The 14,601-nt window shown below is 44.3% G+C and overlaps 1 protein-coding gene across 3 annotated transcripts in view; it reads right to left on the bottom strand.

Moving 5' to 3' along the window:
• The window catches only part of ELFN1 (extracellular leucine rich repeat and fibronectin type III domain containing 1), a 105,085-nt gene that overhangs the window by 43,284 nt on the left and 47,200 nt on the right, over positions 1-14,601 (bottom strand). For all 3 annotated transcript variants that reach the window (XM_071570981.1, XM_071570980.1, XM_071570983.1), the window contains exon 3: positions 3,626-3,760. The gene's annotated coding sequence lies outside the window, so the exon portion shown is untranslated. The remainder of the gene's footprint in view (positions 1-3,625; positions 3,761-14,601) is intronic.

The raw sequence follows: 14,601 nt of genomic DNA, 5'->3' as shown, positions 1-14,601 counted from the left end.
CTCGTATGTAAATACAATGTGTATAACAGTGGCCTCGTTTCGTACTATGGAAGTGCATCAGATGCAACTAAACATACTGAAGATGGCTCAAATGATCCAAATTTAACATTCAGTTATGTAGGCTGAATATTTCAGTGAGTTTTTAGGTTAGAAGGCACTGTAACTGAAGTCTGACCTCCCAGATAGTGAATTTTACCCAGGGATTTAAAGCAAGTCTGACCATTAAGCTTCATCCTCCTGACAGACAAAAATTAGTCTGGTTCATATGCAAGGGGTGCAGCTGCTGGAGGCAGACTGGTCACAAGCTACAAGATCAAAATGTTGAACAACATCTCTGCAGGGCAGCAGGTCCTGGCTGACAATACTGCCACAAACCAGGTTATTTTGCTTTATTTTTTCTGATTTGTGAAGGTAACAAACAGTTCTGAGGTCAAAGCCAGTGTTCAGAAGCATTATTTGGGGCTGCTGTTTTCACCTAGAAAATTGCTGCTATTCAAAAGTCAGCATATTACAGAAAAGTGAAACTCTGGTGGTTGCCAGCAATCAGCCAGATGGGTCAGTGAGGTGGTTTAGGGTGACAGGAGCACTGAGGAGACATGTGGCACGAGCAGGCCTAAGTCCCATCCCGTGTCCCTGGAGAGAGGGGCCAGGGAGGTGGGAAGGAGCTGCATCTCCCTGCAGCCGGCATCTCGTGCCACATGGCAGGTTACCGAGCAGCTGAGAGCGGGCAATGATTTCTTTTGCGAGTTTTCTAATTTATCTAATGAGCAAGAAAATAAATCAAGCTGACAGTCACCCAGGTGGTTTTGAGACTCAGCTCCTCACAGTCCCCTTGTTCTTCCAGCCCATTTTATAACAGGGTTACAACCCGAGGACACAGGACTAACTCCTGCTATAATCTTTTCTTTACTAACGTCACTTAGCAGATGGAGTCATTTAGATGTGCTCACGTATAAATGAGTGGCTTGCCCTGAAAGGGACAGAGCTGGGGCTGCTGGCAAGGTTTTCAGGATCGTTAGCCTAGAAAATGCTTAGCAGGGGAAGCAGTTGGCAGGCAGATTTCACGGACATGGCACCACTGTCCTTTGCCAGCAAAATTACAAGGTTGAAATCCTGGAGCTGGATGGGGCCAAACTGTTCATAGCAAACAATTTAATTGATGAATGAATTGCCCAGGAGATGGTTTTTAGCCATCTGTTCATTGCATGAAGCTGCTTGGAGAAGGGTTTGCACAGTTGAGTGTCACCAGATACCTGTCCACATCAGGCATGGGCTGGCTGGGGCTCCCCATCATGGGAACCTTCACCAGAGTCACCTGGGCACCTGCTCCCTGGATGAGCATGGCTACCTCCAGGCTTACCAACCCAAAGGTGTTATGCTTCCCTACAGATGTTACAGCTATTAAGCCTTCAGAACTGGACCAGTGATAGGACCATACAAAGATCTCAGCATTTGGTGCTTGAAAGGGAGCCTGCGCAATATACGGAAGAACGGCACCAAACTAAACAGCAAAACCTACTTTTCAGCTTCTGCAAGACATTCAGTGGCAGTCTTAGAGGTCTCCCCTCTCTAGCTCCCTGACCCCTGCACAAGGCTACCTCCATAAGCTACTTTCATTTCATCTAATAATGTAAATTAGCTCTCTGGCTTTTCCAAGGAGAATAGCCATGAAAATGTACATTGAGATGAATGCCTACAACCCTTGAAAATACCTCTTGCTTAAGGAAAGGCTTCTGAGGAATGAATAGAAGAGACAATAATTACCAAAGAAGGAGGAAGTATTGTTCATGCTGCCTGGGCAGCGCTTGACCCAGCCCTTGCAAAGGTTGGGGAGAAGAAGGAGGAAGAAGGCAGGGAGCTGTGACACTAATGGCAATCATTGCTCTCTGGGGAGCAATATCTCACAGTGTCCATGGAGATCAATCCCAAATTATTCAGACTAATAGTTCTCAAAACAAACTCTTATTCTGCTCCTTTGTGGCTGGCATGAAGGTTTCTCTGCAAGGCCCATTTTACATCTTCAGTAACTCAGTGCTGGATGGTTTAACACTCCATTGTAAAATCCCTGCAGGAGCCTTTGATGCCGGCATCTTCCAGAGGAGACACAGAGCTTATCAGCTCAAATAACACAACTGTCTTTTATCCTTTGTGTCCCAAGCCTGCTGTTTTGGCTCTTATATTTGTAATTCATTGCCTGGCTCTGGGTCTGGATCCATCAGGACAGGCGAACTGTCTATCTGTCTACATTGCTGAGATATTTGTGCCTGCCCTGAGGAACCTGAGTACTTAAGCTGTGCTTATCTTCATTGATGCTTAGGTTCCTAATTGGTTAAAGTCATTTTGGAAATGTGGTCTTAAGATCTGTAGACTTGTAGATGCTTTCAAATTTACTACCCTCAGGCCAGGCTGTCCATCTTTCCCTCCCATCAGGGACTGCATCCTCCTGGTCTGGTCTGGCTTTCAGAGATGCCCGAGCACCTCCAGCAGCTCAGTCCCTCCCTTCCAGACCAGTTCCAGCCTATGGACCTGCCTGCCTTTCACCAGCACTACATTTTCCTCAAAAAAGGACAAATGAGGTAGAAGAAGAAAAGGTGAAAACATGATAATAGCTGTGGGAAAAGGCCACTGCTATAGATTTAACAATGCTGGAAATAGGGACTCAGAGAAAAGTTTTTCTCAAAAAATTACTCTTTTCAATCTCAACAGAACACAGAAGGGAAGTTTAAGCAGACTTTTTAACACCTTTTGTACTCAAATTCCAAATTCACCTGTCTATCCAAGCAACAACAGAAATAATCTTTTTTTATCCAGCTGCACATTTTGCTACAGAAATTTGTTTCCATTAAGCTATTCCCTTTTGTCCTCTTAAAAAGCATATTTTAAATAATAACAGTGTAAAAAAATTATATACTATCCAAAAAACTCAACCCTGTCTACTGTGCACTTTTATACAAAAGTTATCTCCTTCTTTCAGCGGATTGATGAAAACCCTTTTCATAATATCAAGGTGGAGATGAGAAAAAGGGAGAAAATTTTTAAGTGCCCAGCACAGCTAGTCATTTCAACAGGAAATACAGGGCTCAATCTGGTCTTAGAAAACTGAGCTACAGCACCAACATGAACCTGATGTTCTTTTCCTGCTTTGTAAAACAGAATTTTGTAGAAGTTGGGATGGAAGCACACACTGTACTTCTCATCTGCAGGGTTAAAAAAATGCACTTGCTTCATATTCCTTAAATCCCAAAAGAAGAATGTGAATTCAGTCTTAAATATATATATATTAAGAATACAACCATGATGACTTTCACTGCTACCACACTTTCAGTAGTGCAGCAGCTGCAACTCAGCCACTCAGGGTTTCCCCAGGAAGGTTCACACTTGGCCAGAACTCAGAGAAGAATCCCATCAGAAAACCACCCCAAGAACAGCACTATGAGAACCAAAGCCCTGGATCACTGCCTGTGACTGCAACAGCCTGTTCCCCACTGGAAGTGAATGCCATGAGGCTCCCCTTTGTCACCCTCCCCAGAAAGACTTGCTCCATCCCTGCTGGCTCTCTCCCATGGCCAGCTGCCTCACACCAGCTACTTCATCCAGAGATGCCATTGACAAGGTCATCCCTTACCTCTGAGCCTGCGTGTCGCTGCTGGTTCTGGCTACAGTCATGAACGTCTCCTAGTTGTTGTCTGCAGGGGCTGGGAGCCACACTGGACACGGCATTTGGGATCCCACGAGGTGGTCACCAAGCCCAGTATTTGAACTGCAAGGAAAAAAGAGAAAACATAAGAAGGAGTTTCATCAGTGGGTATAAAAGATTGATCAATTGATTGACTGATTGATTGATGGCTTGATTAACATAAAGTCATCCCAAGGACAGCTTAAGTTATGGATTAAACACAGAAACAAAAGAACTTGAGGTGAAGGGGAGGAGGACCAAAAGGAGGGCCAAATGAGATCAGTTGCTCAACAGAGGAGTTAAAAGGGAAAAGAAATTCACTTGCCAGCAGAGGAGGGACTGTGAGAAATGCTGGAAGAGGACCTGGGACTGAAGTAGAAAAAATGGGACAAATGCCAGACAGTGATGGAAAAAGATGGAAGGAAGATGGATAGCTCTGGGCCTGCACAGGGCAGATGGTACAAAACATCAATGCAGAGCTCCTGGAGGAGTGAGGAGCCACTGCCACCACCAGTACCAGCCATCCAGCACAGACAGGTTTTATTAAGCTTAATAATCATCCTTACACTTGAGGAGTGGTGTCATTAATGTCTTTTTAAATCTTGAGTGTGATTTTATTGCTCTCAGTGGTCACTCCCAACCCCCTCGTTTTTCTATTACTTTTGGATGCCTGGCTGGTCAGGGCTCTCTAGTCTTCCCACTGCTGTCAGTTCCTGCTCACCTGTGATGCGAGACAACCAGTATAGCAAGAAGGACTGACATTGAGCATAACAGTACTCATCTTTGTGATATTCAATGTCTTGTTTTATTACCATCAACATAATAACAATAATAGCAGTATTAGTGACAACCATTTTGTTACTCCTCCTCTTAGTAATATTCAGACATGACCTAAGAGGTATTTCAGAAAGACAACACAAATCCAGTGCAAGATCCAGGGGAACAGGGCAGTTAATTAAATGTCAGAGTGATGGACAGAGCTGGGACAAGCCTGGAACAACATCAGTGAGCTGGACAACCTCTGACAAGTGCAGAGAGATGGATGGATCTGGGACACATCCCAGACCTCTCCCCTGAAAGAGGCAGAACCCTCCTACCCAAACACATCTTTAAACACAACATTGCTCCCTCTCGGTTGCTGTCTCATTGATTTATGCAGGTGAGGAAATTTTCTGGGGAAAGCTGCCTTCTAAGCCATGTCACTGATCACAGCCTGGTTTAGTGACATTTTATTACCTCCAAATGGTGCAAAGAAAATAAAGAGCCCCATTGAGAATGACAGTGTCTTAAAAGTGGTTTTCATCAGTGTATGTGTGAACTCACAGCAGGTAGGGGTTTATTTCACAAAAGATTTCTTCTTCTTTTTCCAAACTAGAAATTCATGAGAGGCAGGCGGAGGCCAGGCAATGGGGAGAGAGAATGGCAGCCAGAGGGTGTTCCAAAACTCCAAGAATATTGGAAAACAAAAGGAAGCCTGTGACAGATATGGGGCAATCTGTAAGTCATCAGAAGAGTGGAGAGCAAAATAGACTAATCAATCAGGTAGACAAGGGTGAGAAGTGTCACAGGGTGGCAATAGGTAGTTGGAGTTCAGTTATGGAATATAATGTCTAAATTGGAAGGAGAAGGGCAATAGCACAAGAACAATGACAGGTATTTGAATGCAGGTAGGTGAACGTTAGATTGGTGGTTTTCAGGAGAGTGAATGTTGGATGGGAATATTATCAGGGTAAGGAAAAATAACCTGGTGTTTTAGAGACAGGCACATATTCTGTAAAGTGAAAGGTGAACTGGTGAGACTTTAAAGTGCTGTTCCATTTCAGAAATTGCTGCTGGAAGACAGACTGTGGGGCTCCCTGGTGCTTGTTCCTCTGGGTTTCCAGGCAAAGTTTGTCAGGTTAGAAGCAAAAAATAATGCTTTTCCTAAGCATAAGTCCTGCAAACACCAGCTGGGATCTGAAAGCCAAACAGTTCCTTTCTAGCTTGTGCTTTCTCATCAGTGATCCTGGCATGTGTAATCTCTAATCCAGTTAGCTAAGATGCAGGGAAGTTGCACATTGCAATGCATGAGAAGATGAGGATTCTGCAGGTGAATTTAATTATTCCTTCTCCAGAGAAAGTAGGAGTCAATAAGGCACCACTCACCCTTCATTAGCTACCTGGGCTGCATAGGGCCAACAAGAAGCCAAGCAGCAACACTTAACTGCTTTTTCCAAGCTAAGCAGGAACAGCAGCATTACACCCAAAGAAAAGCTTGACTTAACATGGAATAATTTCTACCAACACTTTTCTGACCTTAGCTGTGTACTACAAAGACATCACACAGTCCTTCTAACAACACCTAGACCCAAGCAATTAGAGCTGAATAATCAGTTTGGCTTACTTCACCTCGTTTTATGCTCACGAAATGTTCACATGCAGATTGCAATGTTCTCACATTTCTTTGTCAATGGATATAACTTGCCATTTTTGTCCACTGAGCAAATAGCACCATAACAGTTCACTGAAAATCTATATTCAAGTGTAGGCTGGGTGGATGGGTTATGCCAGCCACATGGTGCTGTTCCAGCTCCTCCATTGGATGAGGGACCGGAATGGCTCCAAAGAAATGCAAATCAGGATTGTTTCCTCTCATGTTTGAAATTCCCTTTTGTCGTATCTGTCAGCTCTGGGGCACATTGACTGTACTGAGTATTAGCCATGGACATGGGCAGTGTGGGAACTAAGCCATTTGTGGTCCTCTACAGCTCACAGAGAGGGCCAGGTATCTTCAGAGTCCACTGGAGAGGTGGACACCAAAGATACACTGGAGAACCTGAGGACCTTAAGAGGAAGAGCCTGACTCTTTTAAACAACCTGCTTAATTCTCCATGCCCAGTGCTGGCCAGGGCAGGCCAGAGGCTGTGGAGAAAGGGGCACAGGTGTGCAGCCCAGGAGGTGGAAGGAGCTCATGAGGTTGGACCAAAGGTGGCAGTGACCTGCTGGTGACTAATGAAGCCAAGAACAATGTGTGTTCTATCAGACTGAGACACGCAGAGAGATAAGAAAGTGAGGGGCAATATATCAGGCTTTCAAAGCAAAGCATATTAGGAGATCAATGGGACAGATATTAGACCAGAGGAGCACACACCGGAGAGACAGGAACAATTCTGTTCCTTCTTCTCCCCCGTTGCTAAGGAATTTTTTTTCCCATTTAATAACATCCTCATTGTTTTTAAATGAGCAGCAAAGCCGGTGGGTTCCACGTGGCATTAGCAATGTGTTTGTGAAAGGGAAAGTGACTGGCTCCTAGCAGGATTTGATAAAAGCCTCTCCAAGCTCTCAGTGATTTACAGCTCGAGAAAACAAACACGGACTGATACAAATGCAGAGAGAGGCAGAGCCGGCACCGACATCCAGGTACACTCAATTACCAATTCATCAGCCCAAGTGAACTTGAAGGGCTTTTCAAACTCTACACAGCTCTAAATTAAAGGAAATCTTTAGATGGATAGCATTCTCCAATGGGGGAGTAGAAGACTAATTTGTTGATCTTCAGCTCTGGAGCCCTTGCCTTTCGTGGGCAAAGAGCCATGTAAAAGGGGGGCAAGCAGCAGCTCCCACTCGCCACATGGGACCAGGGAATGGACCAAACATCAGGATGCTGTTCACACACACTTGCAAAGCTGCCAGCACACAGCTCTCCCTCTCTTCTCACCATGACAGCCTCCAAATAGCCTTTTTCCCCCCTCTGTCTACTAAAAAACTTTGCTTTCACCTGCCCTGGAGGTATTCATGGCAAAGCTGTGAAAATAACCGATTTTTTGGATTATTGACTGAACTAAAAAAAAAAAAAATTCACTGCGCAGTGACCCCAAATTGGAATTGTCCAGCCTCTCCATGGCAAAATATACAGAGGAAAAAAACTATCTATGGTCAACCAATTGTTTCATTCAATCTGAAACTAACTCATGGGGAATGTAATTTTTCTCTCCATCTCCTGACTAGAAACTATGTTTTTTTCACAAGAAGAGATGACTTACAGCTTCCCAGCTCCACATTCCAGAGGCACTGGCACCAACACAATGTTTCATATCTTCCCCTATTCCATGAAGCAACTCTGTGATGGGGAAGAGGGGCCTTCAGTGCTATTCTAATAAAAACTCAGAGGCAGCTGAGGCAGCAACAGCACCACAGAAATGGAGGGAGTCTGACTACTGAGAGAGACTGCGGGAACTCTGTTAATATTCATGCAGAAACTGATTTGATTTCAGTGTCTAATTGGTATCTTGGGGAAACAGCATTTTTGGAAAAGACAGCACCCCACCTGTGTGTGCTCAGGAGAGGAGCCCCACATTGCCAGGGCTGACGGAGTGACTTACTGCCCCCAAGGCTGAGTGGCTGTCCCTGTCCTCCACTCTAAGTCCTCATCTCACGGGTTTGGAAACCTGAACCAGCATGAGAGCCCTGGGGCAGCTGGAAGGGGTGGGTGCTGAGCTCCATTGCTGCTCGAACCTTTGACAGAGGAGATTTGGGAGAGTTTTGTGCCAAGATGCCCGTTTATCAGCAAAGAGAGCTGTGTCAACCTCCAGTCTCACTCAGGAGTAGAGACTGCCTGCATCCCTGTGGAAGCCGCCAGCATTATCCCTCCTCCTGCCAGAAGAAGCATCAAGCCCTTAATTTTCCACTGGATATCAGCCCTCCTCTTTCCTCTGGCCTCCTCCAAAGACAGCAGCCATCGCTCACACATGCAGCTCCAAGGCTGGCTCTGAACTATTTAAAAGCACAGCAGGTATTTTAATTATTCACGTCAAGCGCGCCTTGCTTGCTAACGACTCTCCGAAGCTGTCATAGCTGCTCCCGGTGGAGCAGAGCCCTGCCAGCAGCTTCCCATGGCCTGGCCCCAGGGCAAAGCCTGGGTATGCAAAGCAGCCATGATCCAGTGTTGTCACTGAGGGCAGAGGTGGCACAGGGACACTTGAGTGAGGAGCACCCTGGCAGATCGATCTGGTCCCATGTGCTCTTGCCCATCCAACCCATCATCCAACCTCCTGCCCAGCTTGGCACCTCACATCTTCCACGCCAGGGAGATCTGCTGGATGTTTTGCTATTACTGCAAGCTGCTGTGCCCCACACTGATAGATTAGCTCTGGTAATATTTTAAAGGCACTGGAATTACCAAAATGCAAGGAAAAAGAGGGGTACTTATACAGCACAGCTGGGTGTCTTCAGATGAAGACACTAGTGGGGATAACACACTTCCTTACTGCCTTGAGCTGCTCCCAGAGTTAGATGCAAGGAGCTGCTTTGGAAATCAAGCCCTTGCTGCCCTGCAGCAATGTCTTTATTTGCTTCTTCCTTCCCGGAACCATCGAAAATATTTGCTGCGATAGCATCACTCTTCTCAGAGATCTTAGGAAAAAGTTCTTTCACCCAGAGGGTGTTCAGGCACTGGAACAGGCTCCCCAGGGAAGTGCTCCTGGCACCAAGCCTACTAGAGCTCAAGAAAAGTTTGGGCAATGCTCTCAGGTGCATGGTGTGATTCTTGGGGTTGGTTGTCCTGTGCAGGGCTGGGAGCAGGACTTGGTGATCCTTGTGGATCCTTTACAACTATGGGTATTCCATAATTCTGTGATTCTGACTCACATCCCTTCTGAGGGCCTGTCACTGAGGGCTTGAGGCAGAACAAGCTCAGCTTTTTCAAGATGAAATAGGTGGAGAAAGAAGGATGGTGTCCCACCTCCATAGCTGGAAGACAGACAGCTTATGTTGAAGGGAGTTAGTCTTGTCCCAGGCTTACAGGGGTTTTTCTCAGCTCTGGGGTGCAGGTGTGGGACAGAGTCAAGCACTTGCAGAGTGATCAGGGCTGTGGATTCCTTCATTTTTACCCCACTGAGACTCAGTTAAATGTGAGCTTTCTTTTTGGGACCTCAGGATTTTTATCTGAGGTTGATCCTTTCTCTTGGAGGTTGCTTTTGGTTATTTCTCTTATTTGTGATAATTATAAAGTCGCTCTTCTTCCCCACCTTTGCTCACCATTGCCTCAATGTAAATTTGGAGGATTGCCAAGAATATTCAGGACCTGCTTTCCCCCACCTCTGTATGAGCAAGACCCTCATCGTGGGTATCCCTGAGCTTCAGGGCTCTTCTCTAGCAGCAACACCCCGTGGACGAAGCCTGAGAGCAGAGAGTGCCCCACAAAAGCACACTCCCTGGTGGAAGAGCCAGGCTCTTCAAGCCTCCTGGACCACCACAGTCAACCCTTCTCTTTATAACCTGTATGTTTTTTAATGCTAATTTCCACCACATGCCTAATTCGAAGCTCTAATAATGAACAACTGCTTTCTTCCTTTCCTTCTGATTTCATATTCATGAGTCAGGGTTTCCTGGCACTAAACGTAAATGCTAAACGGAAATCGCTGCACAGTGACATGTCTGTGTAGCTTCACTGTCCATTTATTTGCCTTTTCAAAGAGCTGCTGTGTTAAGCAAACATCTCTGCCTGGATCCTATCTGGAGGAGTTTGTCTGGTACGGCATGGTGCCTGCCGGGGTGGGGGAAGCAACTCGGTGTGAGGGTGTCTCACAGCTCTGTTTTTGCTTCAGGGTATTTCTTCTACAATAGTTCGAGCTCGGGGAATACCTCAACCTTTTCTTGAATATTTGCTTGAACCTTGGCAGGCTGTGTTCAGCACTGACACAGCAAGGGATGAAGCAGAGAAGTCCCAGAGAGAAACACATCCATCGCTTCGGTTCGGACTCCACCGAGGGCTCCTGCAGGCAGCAGTGGGCAGATGTCTTGGCAGGGGAGGCAGAGGGACACCTGTAACATCACTAGGCAAATAATTTTTTCTGGCAACTGGAAAAGTCACATACATATGCAAAAAAACCTCCAAACCTTTCAGGGTTCATCCAAACTTACTGCCATTCCCAAAAGAGAGAGACAAAAGACATCTTGAAAATGGGAATGTTTTCTATTAACCATATTGGTCAATAAGTTTCAGTATTTTCCTTGAAGACTGTGCTTCCATGTTAAATTGAATTTTTTAAACAGCAAGGGCAAAAATTAATCTATAAACAAAAGTCAAAGAATTAAATCTTCTTATATTTCAAGGTGAGCTGAGATGTTCTTCTCTGCAGATCTGCCAAAAGTGTGTAGTGTCCAAACCTTCTAACATGCCTGGGCGAGAAGCTATAGACACGTAATTTGGCACCATGAAATCTTCTCTCCACCAGTTCACCCTGCCCATGGAGAAACACATCTGCTCACCTCTGCTGGTGAACAATTTGTCCCATTGGAGACATCATCATCTTCACCTGATTGCTTGCAACTCTCACTGTCTGGTCTCTTCATGGAAATACCAGCCAAAGGTGGCTTTGGTCTAAGATGTGGGCTGGAAAGGGGAGCAGCCAACATCCAAGTGCCCTGGACTGCTCTGCCAGCTTTGCTCCCAGAATGGTCATCTTCATGGGGCAAGTGGGCAGTGAGGAACTGCAGCTGTTTGGTTGTCAAGTGTTGGAGGCTTTCTGTCCTCTCAGGTGCCTCAACTGCAGCCTCCTCCGATGCTGTGTGGATGTTCCTTATGGTCTTGGTATTCTGTTGCCTTCTGCAGTCATCCATTCCCTTTCCCTGTCTGCCTTTCCCCAAATGCTTTAACAAACGGGCTCATGGGAAAGCAAGAGTGAGGATGAGGGATGAATTTCAGACCATGAGAAATGAACTCACAGATGTGAGTGTTTGCTACTACCAGCTGAAGAGCTGTGCTCCTGCTCATGGAGGACATCGTGTGTGGCATGTGTTCAATCAAAGTAATCAATGGGGACCACATTTGGGGTATTATCTACATGCAGCAGACTCCTCATGAGGAAATTATGCAGCAACATTTATTGGTGGCAATGATTCAGCAAGTAATGGAAAGAAATATTTCGCAAACCATCATCATCTTCTCATGGAAAACTCCCAGATGGGACTGAGGGTAAAAACCCTTTCATTAAAAAGCTATTCAGTTATGGTAAAACTGCCATATGTGGCTCACTGAGATTCTGATTGTCAGTGACTTCAGCTTGAAAGCTGCTGTGAAATCAGAAAGCTACTTCACACTTGAACAGGGGGGTTGAAATCTGTCTTTAGGGACCTGAAAGCACAGTTAGATCTCACGCAGCTGAAGATGTCTTACAGCTGGGTGTCTAGGTTAAGGTAATTGTCTAGACTTCTTTTATCATCAGTGAAAAGAGAGATGTGAACCAACCCCCAGAGAGTGATTCATTCTTCCTGTCTTAGAAATCTATTTTTGGATGGGATGAATTACATTCTGGAGGTGTTCAACTTTCTCCACTGACTATGGAGGAGTCTAGATGAACTTAGCCTAAACACTTCACCTTTCTATTGCTAAAACAGGCAGTTCTTGAGTGGTGAAACCAGCTCAAGTTGTGGCAATACAGTGTCATACTGATGGTAGGTTGGGAGCACTTGGCCAACACCTACGGTGAACAACAGTTCTCTCTGAAGTTCTCTCAGCAGACAGGAGATGGAGGAGGAGGAGAAATCATCATAAGCACACACTGTGATGATCTCAGTATTTAACTAAGACATGAGGACACACTGATGCCTGATCATCTCATCTAGCTCATTTATGTCATGCAAAATGTACAGATTACATCCAATCGCTTCCAAAGTGTGACCTGAGAGTTGTAATTTTGCAGTGCTGGAGGAAAGCAGGGACTGATCTCTCAACTGAGTGCAGCCTTTCTAAAAGGTCAAACCTTTTACTGAGCTTCAGTTTTCCTGAGATTATCAGTTACAAACTTCTACTAACCAACAATTTCGTTCTCAGAAATCCGTTATATTCTTGTACCCACACCTAGTTTTGAGCAGCCACCTCTTGCAATTTTAAGGGCTTGGCTATAACTCTGAGAGTGGTTTTGTAGACAAAAATTTCATGTCTCAGTTTTGCCATAGTCCAGGGTCAATGCTAATAACCTACAATTCAAAAATAATCCTACTGTCTTCTAAGGGGCTTCTTGCTAAGAGTCTTCCAGAAATGAGATTACTCTGTCCATGACTTCTGAGGGAGCCAGTTTCAGTCATCTCAGAAGATCAAGATCTTAAGTGCCATCTAAGATCTTAGAGCCATCTAAGCCACCACTTAGAGACATTATGCCCAAACCTCACCAGATTTGACTCCCGCAACATACCATGGGACACGTTATCTGTGTAAAACCCAGGACTGGGATCCCAGGAACTCTATAGAAAAAGCAGACATTGCAATTTCAAAGATCAACATGAGAAATTAAAATAGGAATGTAAATGGAAGAAGTCATCGTTCATAAATACTTTCTAAAGAAAATGTTTGCAACTGGTTCTGAGTAGGGCAGATAAATTATGAAAAGCATATCAGGACCCTTCTCCAAAACCAACAAATGTGTAGAAAGAGGGGGAATAAAATTCATGAGGGTAAAGATAACAATGAAGGATTTTTAACTACACAGAATTGTGAGCTTTAATTCTCAAGGAGGAAGATTTGTGCTCTTTCCTGGGGCGTACTACTGCCAGAAACAGAATGTAGCTGATGACAAAAAGCCAATGGCTGGAAGCCAAAGGGCTCCTTAGGGGCCAGGGAAATGCCCTGGAGACCTCACTTCTCCATACCCATTGGCTTATACCTATCAGAAAAACTTCCCTGCATTTTTTCCTGACTCATGCGGAAAATTAAGTTGGATCATACGTATTCAAGAGGCTGTTCATGATGTTTATGGGATTGTGTTCAAGACAGGGTTGAGCAATACCTTCAGTTCACAGGGAGATACCAAAAGTAACGTAGACAAGCAAGGGGTGCATCTGTCTGTCTATCAGGGAACATGGAACACACAGGCTTCTCGGGGCCTAGTGATATAAATTAGACTCCTCTGAATTGAACAGATTAACTTAATAATATGACAGGCCAGCAGGACAAATATACACAGCACCACTGCTTGGTTTCTCTTGGTTTCTCTTTTCTTGCCTACTTCAGCCAATGAGTTACCTGGTACAAGTTTCTACAGTTGTGCCTTGATTCTCCTCTATTTAAAAACAGATTAATGTGACTGCAAAGTGTTGGATATCTCCAAAGGAAAGCCATTGCATGAGAGATTTTTCTATTTTAAATCCTGAAAAGCACTAGCCAAATGCTAGTCCTTAAATACAGCTGGTGAATATATAAGGAAAATGGATTTTTGCAGAAGACTACATCACTGAAGTGAAAAGTCAATAATCATCTTCCATACTAGCATTTAAATATCTGAGCAAAAACATTCAGATAACGATATCTTTCGGTTCAGATTGTTCACTGAAAAGAAGGGAAAACATAGTATTAGACTCAACACTAAATACTGTGTTGACAGAGAACACAAATGTCAGTTTGACCATCTTAAAAAAGATATTTTAGAATATATAAAATTAAATGACTCAGGATTACTCATGATGATATCTTATATGAAGAAGTGAAAATTATTATATCAGGAAAATTCTTGGAATTGCTAGCAATGTACAGAAAATACAGATATAAAAAACATGCCTCCCTTGATAAAGAAATACAGAGACAACTGGCTCCAAAGATGAACACAGTAACCCAAAAGCAGGACAGAATACTAAAGAGTCTAACAGAAATCTCAATACATAATCAAGGGAAAAGACAAAATCAGAAACAAAAATGGCCAAAGGAGACTTCCATGAAAGGGGTAGCAAGATAAAAGGGTCTGCCTTGCCTTATTACAAGGGAGTTTATACACAAGTACAAAAATATGGAAATTTTTCAGAACAAATGCAAAATTATTTTAGTAAGATGTAGCTCAGTTGGGAAAAAAGAGAAAAACTAAAAAGTCCAACATAACAGAATCATACCAATGCTCAAAGGGCTACAAAACATTTAATTTCTGGCAAAGGAACTAATTGTGACCAGCTAGCCCTGC

Source organism: Pithys albifrons, chromosome 16, assembly GCF_047495875.1.
Source record: "Pithys albifrons albifrons isolate INPA30051 chromosome 16, PitAlb_v1, whole genome shotgun sequence".
Lineage (NCBI taxonomy): Eukaryota > Metazoa > Chordata > Aves > Passeriformes > Thamnophilidae > Pithys > Pithys albifrons.
Note: the sequence above shows the minus strand (reverse complement) of the source record. Positions and strands in the feature narration are given on the sequence as shown.